The sequence below is a fragment of the Schistocerca nitens genome, chromosome 11 (genome assembly GCF_023898315.1).
Source record: "Schistocerca nitens isolate TAMUIC-IGC-003100 chromosome 11, iqSchNite1.1, whole genome shotgun sequence".
In the NCBI taxonomy this organism is placed as follows: domain Eukaryota; kingdom Metazoa; phylum Arthropoda; class Insecta; order Orthoptera; family Acrididae; genus Schistocerca; species Schistocerca nitens.
This window is the reverse complement of record NC_064624.1, coordinates 113,346,530-113,355,613: the sequence shown is the minus strand read 5'-3', so window position 1 is coordinate 113,355,613 and position 9,084 is coordinate 113,346,530.

Sequence of the window (9,084 nt, the reverse complement as noted above, 5' to 3'; positions counted from 1 at the left end):
AACCACGAAGATGAAGAGCTACAGACGCGAAATTTAACCGACAGGAAGAAGATGCTGTGACGTGCAAATGATTAGCTTTTCAGAGCATTCACACGAGGTTGGCGCCGGTGGAGACACCTACAACGCGCTGACATGAGGAAAGTTTCCAACCGATTTCTCATACACAAACAGCAGTTGACTGGCGTTGCCTGGTGGAACGTTGTGATGCCCCGTATAAGGAGGAGAAATGCGTACCATCACGTTTCCGACTTTGATAAAGGTCGGATTGCAGCCTATCGCGATTGCGGTTTATCGTATCCCAACATTGCTGCTCGCGTTGATCGAGATCCAATGACTGTTACCGGAATGTGGAATCGGTGGGTTCAGGAGGGTAATACGGAATGCTGTGCTGGATCCCAACGGCTTCATATCACTAACAGTCGAGATCACAGGCATCTTATCCGCACGGCCGTAACGGATCGTGCAGCCACGTCTCGATCCCTGCGTCAACAGATGGGGACGTTTCCAAGACAACGACCATCTGCACGAACAGTTCGACGTCGTTTCCAGCAGCACGGATTATCAGCTCGGAGACATGGCTGCTGTTACCCTTGACGCTGCATCACAAAATGGCTCTGAGCACTATGCGACTTAACTGCTGAGGTCATCAGTCGCCTAGAACTTACAACTAAGTATACCTAACTAACCTAAGGACATCGCACACATCCATGCCTGAGGCAGGATTCGAACCTGCGACCGCAGCAGTCGCTCTGCTCCAGACTGTAGCGCCTATAACCGCATGCCCACTCCGGCTGGCGCTGCGTCACAGACAGGACCACCTGCGATGGTGTACTCTACGACGAACCTGGGTGCACGAATGGCGAAACGTCATTTTTTCGGATGAATCCAGGTTCTGTTTACAGCATGATGATCGTCGCATCCGTGTTTGCGACATCGCAGTGAACGCACATTGGAAGCGTGTATTCGTCATCGCCATACTGGCGTATCACCCGGCGTGATGGTACGGAGTGCCACTGGTTACACGTCTGTCACCTCCAGTTCGCGTTGATGTCACTTTCAACAGTGGACGTTACATTTCAGACACGTGGCTCTACCCTTCATTCAATCCACGCGAAACCGTACATTTCAGCAGGATAATGCATGACCGCATGTTGCAGGTCTTTTACGGGCCGTTCTGGATATAGAAAATGTTCGACTGCTGCCCTGGCCAGCACATTCTCCAGATCTCTCACCAATTGAAAACGTCTGGTCAATGGTGGCCGAGCAACTGGCTCTTCACAATACACCAGTCACTACTCTTGATGAACTGTGGCATCGTGTTGAAGCTGCATGGGCAGCTGTACCTGTACAAGCCATCCAAGCTCTGTTTGATTCAATGCCCAAGCGTATCATGGCCGTTATTACGGCCAGAGGTGGTTGTTCTGGGTACTGATTTCTCAGGAACTATGCACCCAAATTGAGTGAAAATGTAATCACATGTCAGTTCTAGTATAATATATTTGTCCAATCAATACCCGTTTATTATCTGCATTTCTTCTTGGTGTAGCAATTTTAATGGTCAGTAGTGTATCTTCCAACGGAAGTATTGCCTCCTAGACATCAACAAAATCCAAACTGATATTCCCCGACACCAGCTTCTATGAGTTTTTCCATTATTCTGCAAGGAGCTGATGTTAATACTTTGCAACCCAATGACTTAACTGGTATCTCTAGTGCTCACACCTGTCACCAACTGCTTTCTTTGGAACTGAAATCTCATTATTTTTGAAATGTGAGGGTATTTCGCCTCCCTCATACATCTTGCACACTAGATGGGAGATTTGTGTCATACCAGATGGGAGAGTTTTGCCATACCTTGCTCTCCCAAAACTGTCAGTAGCTCTGAGACCAAGACACACACACACACACACACACACACACACACACACACACACACACATTCTAGACAGTCCTCCTTAGCCATTTTGCACTTTGTCAGTAATTTTTTAAACATTCCTTTTGCCTGCTTTATTTGCTGAATTTTTATAGTTTCTTCTTTAAACAGTTGAACTCAGTATCTCCTGCATTAACCAAGGATTTCTATTTGGCCCTGTTATTTACCTATTTGATCTTTTTCTACCTTCTCTGAAAGCTACCGATTCATCCCCAAAAACTTTATTCTTTGTTTTTCATTGTCCTAGTTTGTGATTGTGTGTGCTGTAAGTCCATTGCTTCCTTCTTCAACAATAAGTTTCTCACTTTTTTCGTTGTAACATAACTCCGAAACTACGCGGAAGAATTAGTTTCACTAATAAATTTCAGTGACAGCAGAAATACATTTAATTTTTTTGTGAACAATATTTTTCCTTAACATAGTTCATGTTATTTTAGAAGGAATAAATAATTTTTATCGAATCTACTGTTTGCATCCTAAACATTTCCCCACTTCTTACCTTTCCAAGTCTTGCATGTCATCCTGGCGTTCTATTTTTTTCTGCTTTGTTTCACATTCTCTACGGAGCATACTGATTTTGATATCAGCATGTGCTGCATAATTAATACTATTATCCTGGACACTAAGTATACAATTCGACACTATCGATGATGTTTTCAGTGTGCATGTAGCACATGTAGGTGTGTGTCATCTTATATGTAGCGTTTTTAAAATTTTTTTACTTGTAGCTATGTACTTCCTGTGCCAAATTACGCGTTATTACCCGCATGATTTGTATGCACGAAAATTGAAAAATTTCTGTTTGTTGCCTGCTCCTGATATAATTTCAACACTAATTCTCTGTGTCTTCCATGACTGCCAGTCGAAATGGGTGTGCTTCTGTTGCCTGCCTGAGGTGCAGGAGGGTTTTGAATGTTCACTGGATTCCGAAGTCGATATCTGCAGCTGATTATCTTGGTCAATCAAAGCAGGAAGTACTTTAATCTCTATACAGGAGGGAATCAACATCTACATGGTTACTCTGCAATTCACACTGAAGTGCCTGGCAGAGGGTTCAATGAACCATTTTCATACTACTTCTCTACCATTCCACTCTCTAATGGTGCGTAGGAAAAAGGAACACCTCAATCTTTCCATTGGAGCTCTGATTTCTCTTATTTTATTATGTTGATCATTTCGCCCTACATAGATGGATGTCAACAAAATATTTATCGGAAGAGAAAGCTGGCAATTGAAATTTCGTAAACAGATCTCGTCGCAAAGAAAACCGCCTTTGTTTCAGTGACTGCCACACCAACTCGCGTATCATATCAGTGACACTCTCACCCATATTGCGCGATAACACGAAACGAACTGCCCTTCTTTGCACTTTTTCGCTGTCCTCCGCCAATCGTACCTGGTAAGGATCCCACACCACGCAGCAATATTCCAGCAGAGGACGTACAAGTGTAATGTAGGCTATCTTTGGTAGGTTTGTCGCATCTTCCAAGTTTCTGCCAACAAAGCGCAGTCTTTGTTTCGCCTTTCCCACAACATTATCTATGTGGTCATTCCAATTTAAGTTGCTCTTAGTTGTAATCCCTAGGTATTTAGTCGAATTGACAGCCCTTAGATTTGTGCGATTTATCGTATACCCAAAATTTAGCGGATTTCTTTTAGTACCCATGTCTATGACCTCCCACTTTTCTTTGTTTGGTGCCAATTGCCATTTCTCGCATCATAAAGAAATTCTCTCTAGATCATTTTGTAATTGGAATTAATCGTCTGATGATTTTACTAGACGGTAAATTACAGCATCATCTGCAAACAATCTAAGGGGGCAGCTCAGATCATCACCTAGATCATTTATGTAAATCAGGAACAGCAGAGGGCCTGTGACACTACCTTGCGGAACACCGTATATGACTTCTATTCTACTCGATGATTTGCTGTCTATCAGTATGAACTGTGACATCTCTCCGAGGAAATCAAGATTCCAGTCACACAATAGAGACGATACTTCATACGTTTCAAATTTGATTAATACTAGATTTATACGTGGACAAGGAAAAAAATTCCCGCATTTCCCGCTTAAAAATACACTTTACCCGCGTGAAAACACTTTTTCCGTTTTAAGTGACAGTATATTTTCCCTCGGAAGTGCAAAAAATTATCAATCCTTTGAATGGTTATGGTTTTGGACATGGGCGTAGAATTTCCTGGCACTTTAGAAAACGAAACTCAGGGAAAAAGTCACGTTTTGGAAATATCTTTGATGTGCAGCAACATGTACGTTGCGTATTTTCGTATTACGACAGCACACATTGAAAGTCCACCAAACACCGCATGTTACTTTCCGAATCACTGAAATCGAGATTGCGATGCGCTTTTGTAAGGCAGTCACAGCTCATGTCACGTGATCTCACCAGCTCCTGACAGCGAGTATTCAGGGCATAGGATGTGTGATGTAGTCAGCCAATAGCAACACCCCTGTTAAGCAGCTAGCGGTAACACACAAGTTAATGGCTTACATTGATATACATAGTGTTGCTACAAGAAAAGCAAAGCTTCCACATATAATATTCGTCACAAAGGTTAATAAGCTGCAAGAGAAGCTAATCTTTCGATATAATGTGAATTTTTTGCCCGTGTTAACCATTAAGATACATCATACAAATGTGGCAGTAAAATTTTTAATAATGACATAAATGTCTGATCTCCAGGGTTCGAAATTCTTCTAAATGGCTTGTCATCAAAGACTTGATTTTTAAATGGAGTGAAACACACTGTGATTTAAGAATTTCATGGTACATCCTCGCGCATAGTCCAACTTACGTTAAAGGATATTTACTTTGAAAGTAACGCTTTTCAAACCAGAATTCGCAATATTTTTCCACGACCTGCTGGAAACAGGTTCGTTCCGGCAGCTGCCGGAGAGCGCCAGGTAAGAGGCGCCCCGCGCTTGCGCAGCTAACATGACGTAGGAAGCCCGTATGCACGTACGTGTAAAACATTAAAAGATCTTACATTACGTTGTAAAAGCAGTAAGACGTCACAGGGTACTACAAGAGATCAGAATTTCGTGAACCATACTAAAATGTGCACATTTAAACTGCAACTTTAAGCGCACATTCGTATGTCCAGATTCAGATGTAAATTTTCTTGGAGTACCAGCACTGCATTATCTCATGTTTGGTTCTTTATTATGGCATAATGCCGTACGTGATAGAAGGTGAAAACTTGCACTTGAAATGCAAAAAAATGGCTCTGAGCACTATGGGACTGAACTGCTGAGGTCATTAGTCACCTAGAACTTAGAACTAGTTAAACCTAACTAACCTAAGGACATCACAAACATCCATGCCCGAGGCAGGATTCGAACCTGCGACCGAAGCGGTCTTGCGGTTCCAGACTGCAGCGCCTTTAACCGCACGGCCACACTTGAAATGCAGCGAACTGTTGAAACTAGCCAGTACTGTGGAATTAAAAATTTCGTTTCAAATACATTGGATGCCTCTGCAGAAAAGGTTAATAAAAGCCAAATTTCTTTAGCAAACAGACAAAAATAACTTCATTGTTCTGCAAGGCGATTAGTGCTTGACTGTCAGAAACTTGAAAATAAAATAAAGTCTGAAACTAATAACGTATATCAGCCTTGGGTAATTATGTGAATGTATTTTAATTCACTTGATACCTCCCGGGCCGGCCGAAGTGGCCGTGCGGTTCTAGGCGCTGCAGTCTGGAACCGCGAGACCGCTACGGTCGCAGGTTCGAATACTGCCTCGGGCATGGATATGTGTGATGTCCTTAGGTTAGTTAGATTTAACTAGTTCTAAGTTCTAGGGGACTAATGACCTTAGAAGTTGAGTCCCATAGTGCTCAGAGCCATTTTTGATACCTCCCGGCCAAAGATATCCGTTTTGCTTTCATTTGACGCGAGAGTAAACGAAGGAGAAACAGCAAAATCACTGACCATTAACACGGGCCACGTGGAGACTGCCCACTATAGCTCAGACTTCTCTGCGCATCAGCCTCGGATCTACGATATTTGTGAACCGGGTCAATACTAAAAAAAAATCGAATTTTCAAAAGTACCGTATGTGCATCTTGTAAAACACATCATTCTGAAAAATTTGAAACAAAAACATACGTGTTCGAGAAAATATAAGATATGTCATTTGGCCTTAAGTGTGCTGAAGTGCAGTGCCACGCCTCTTCACACAGCGTTCTCTTACTGCACTGCACTTCGCACTGTGGAACTCAAGTGAGTATTTTGTAATGGATGCCATCGAACTACATTCAGGACAGCGGAAATTAAAATGTCCTTTGATTTTAAACAAAATAACCTTGCAATTAGTACTGGATGGAATTATTTGTAACCGGAAGAAGAAGAAGAATTCAGAAAATTTGGATACTTTATTGCCTAATAGCTAATAACTTTCTGTTCTGGGTGACAAAATGAAATATAGGATACACAAAACCAGATAAGACAAGAGACAAGCAAGACAGTACAGATTTCTTCAATCCTTGCGTTCTTTTCTCACTAATCTTGCTCTAGCTTTACATGCCGTGCTTTCATTTCTGCGAAAGAATCTGTTACCTCATCAAAATTCGTCAAATGTTTTGCTACATGAAAAATCGAAATGTCGTTGTCTAATACTCAAAAAGCTTTTAATACACGTAGTACCAAGGACTGGTGTGGTTTCTCGATCTCATTACGTCTATTGTCACTGTTTGCAGGACGAAAGAAAATATGCATTTCTAATATTGCAGCAACTGTAACACACACCAAACAAGCGAGATTGTATTGGTAACAACGGTCATTTTTATAATACGGCAGTATATAACTCGCCAAGTACCAATATTAAATGCCTGTTTGGCCTACTAAAAGCAAAAGGCTTTATGTTAGGAAAAAGTTTCATGTTTCATTCATAAGCTCCAGTTTCTTAAGCATGAGCTCGAAAAGTAGAAAAGTAGTAGTACGAAATTTTTGTATAAATTTGGAACCGCCCCGTTTCTTCTCCTTCCTCGTTCTAACAAAATCTTCTCATCCCTAATTCTGTAACTATTCCTATCATTGTCAAAGCTCAATTCTCCAGTTAACTCAACTAACCCTGCCAGAATCACCGGTTTAGTAATTATCCAGCGATTATTCTCCGGTTAGGCGTTATTATATGTTCGTACAACGCGTTTTGCGCGCCACTCCCAGAATGGAACTTAAGCGGCTGCTAACCAGGAAATGTACAACTTGCCCTCTAGTTTAGCGACCTGGTCAAAAACTTTCTGTCAAACTTTAATTTTCTTTGATACAGCGACAAGATAATACGTTAATATTTCTTATCTGTTATTCTTGTTAATCGTTCATTTCCACTCTGGTAGTCTGAATCTATGGACGTAGCTATTCGCTCATCATCTGCATACCAGTCAGTCACACACACACACTACATTCACCCGTGCAGCTTTATTCCACTCCTCTCGTGTAGCCCCGTCCCCTTTTGTCTGCAGGAAAGTTTATTTCCAGATGCGACTAGGATTCCCCCGGCAGGTACATCACGTACACTATGCACGCATTCAAAAATCAACTTAAGATTCATTCAGAAATCAACTTAGAATGTGACCCAAAATGTTCAAAAATCAACAGCGATGAGCTTCAAACTCTCTTGAATAATCGATAGACCAATGTGCGCTAGATGCTAGGTGCTTTGTAAAGCAAGGTTATTTTTTCTCAACAATACGAATTTTCCCCCTCGCCACCGAAATTGTCGCCTGGTTCAGATACTCCGGTTTGCTGCGTACAGAACCAACAGCGACATTTCTGTTTCCAGAAGCGGGAGAAGGTACTACTCAGACGTAACTCAACTGTGCATGCGCGTGATTCCGCTCTTAACTGCTTAAATGAATCTGATGTAAACAGTCGTGACGTCACGCTCATCGGAGGTAATTTGTTGTTACGAAGCACTGCATTGTCTTCCTACAGCCTTTCACACATTTTGCTGTTGGCAGACGCTTGTATGAGCACTGTGTGTTTTTTATTTATATATGAAGCATTTCCTTTGGAATTTAAATTTCATTCCCTCGTTCATATTTTGTTGCTGCAGTCAGCAGTAGCGGGATACAGTAATGTCCTTTGTTAGAGTATCGGTTATTACCAGTCAAAATGACAACTAATTAACTGAAAACTAAATCAATGAAAAACTCCCAGGATTCTAGAAAATTCCCCTGTTTATCCCGGTTTTCTTGGGGATGAAAAAATTCCTGGGTCTTTGCCGGATCTCCCGGGTCGTATACACCACGTAATAGTCTCTTGTGAGGAATGGTATCAAAACCCTTCTGGAAATCTAGGAATATGGAATCGACCTTAGACCCCTTGTCGACAGCACTCATTACTTCATGGGAATAAATAGCTAGCTGTGTTGCACAAGAACGATATTTTCTGAATCCGTGTTGGTTATGTATCAATAAGTAATTTTCTTCGAGGTGAGTCATAATGTTCGAGTACAGCATATTCTCCAAAATCCTACTGCAAATTGAGGTCAGTAATATGCGTCTGTAATTCAATAGGTTACTCCTATTTCCTTTCTTGAGTATTGGTGTGACCTGTGCTACTTTCCAGTCTTTAGGAACAGACCTTTCGCCAAGTGAACGGTTGTATATGATTGCTAAGAAAGGCACTGCATACTCTGAAAGGAACCTGATTCTTATTCCATCTGGACCAGAGGACTTGCCTTTCTTTAGTGATCTGAGTTGCTTCACAACACCTAAAATATGTACTTTTATGTCACTCATGCTAACAGCTGTTCTGGTTTCGAATTCTTGAATAGTTACTTTGTCTTTTTTCGTGAAGGAATTAAGGAAAACTGTATTTAGTAACTCCGATTTAGTGGCACCACCATCATTGTGGAAACTCTGCTGTTGGTTTGCCCACGTCGGTTGCTCATTTCTAAAAATAAAAGTTAACTATACCATGGAATTAGGTAAAACTTCTCGGTGTATCAAATCCACTACTCATCACACCTGGTGACCATCACCCATTTCTTCCTCAGTGTCTTCTATAACTTATATCTACGACCATTCACATAAGTTTTGTTGACTGGAATCGTGTGAAAAATCCCGTTTCCATACCCATTTAATTCAGAATCAATTTGTAAGACACACAATCGTCACTCAAAACA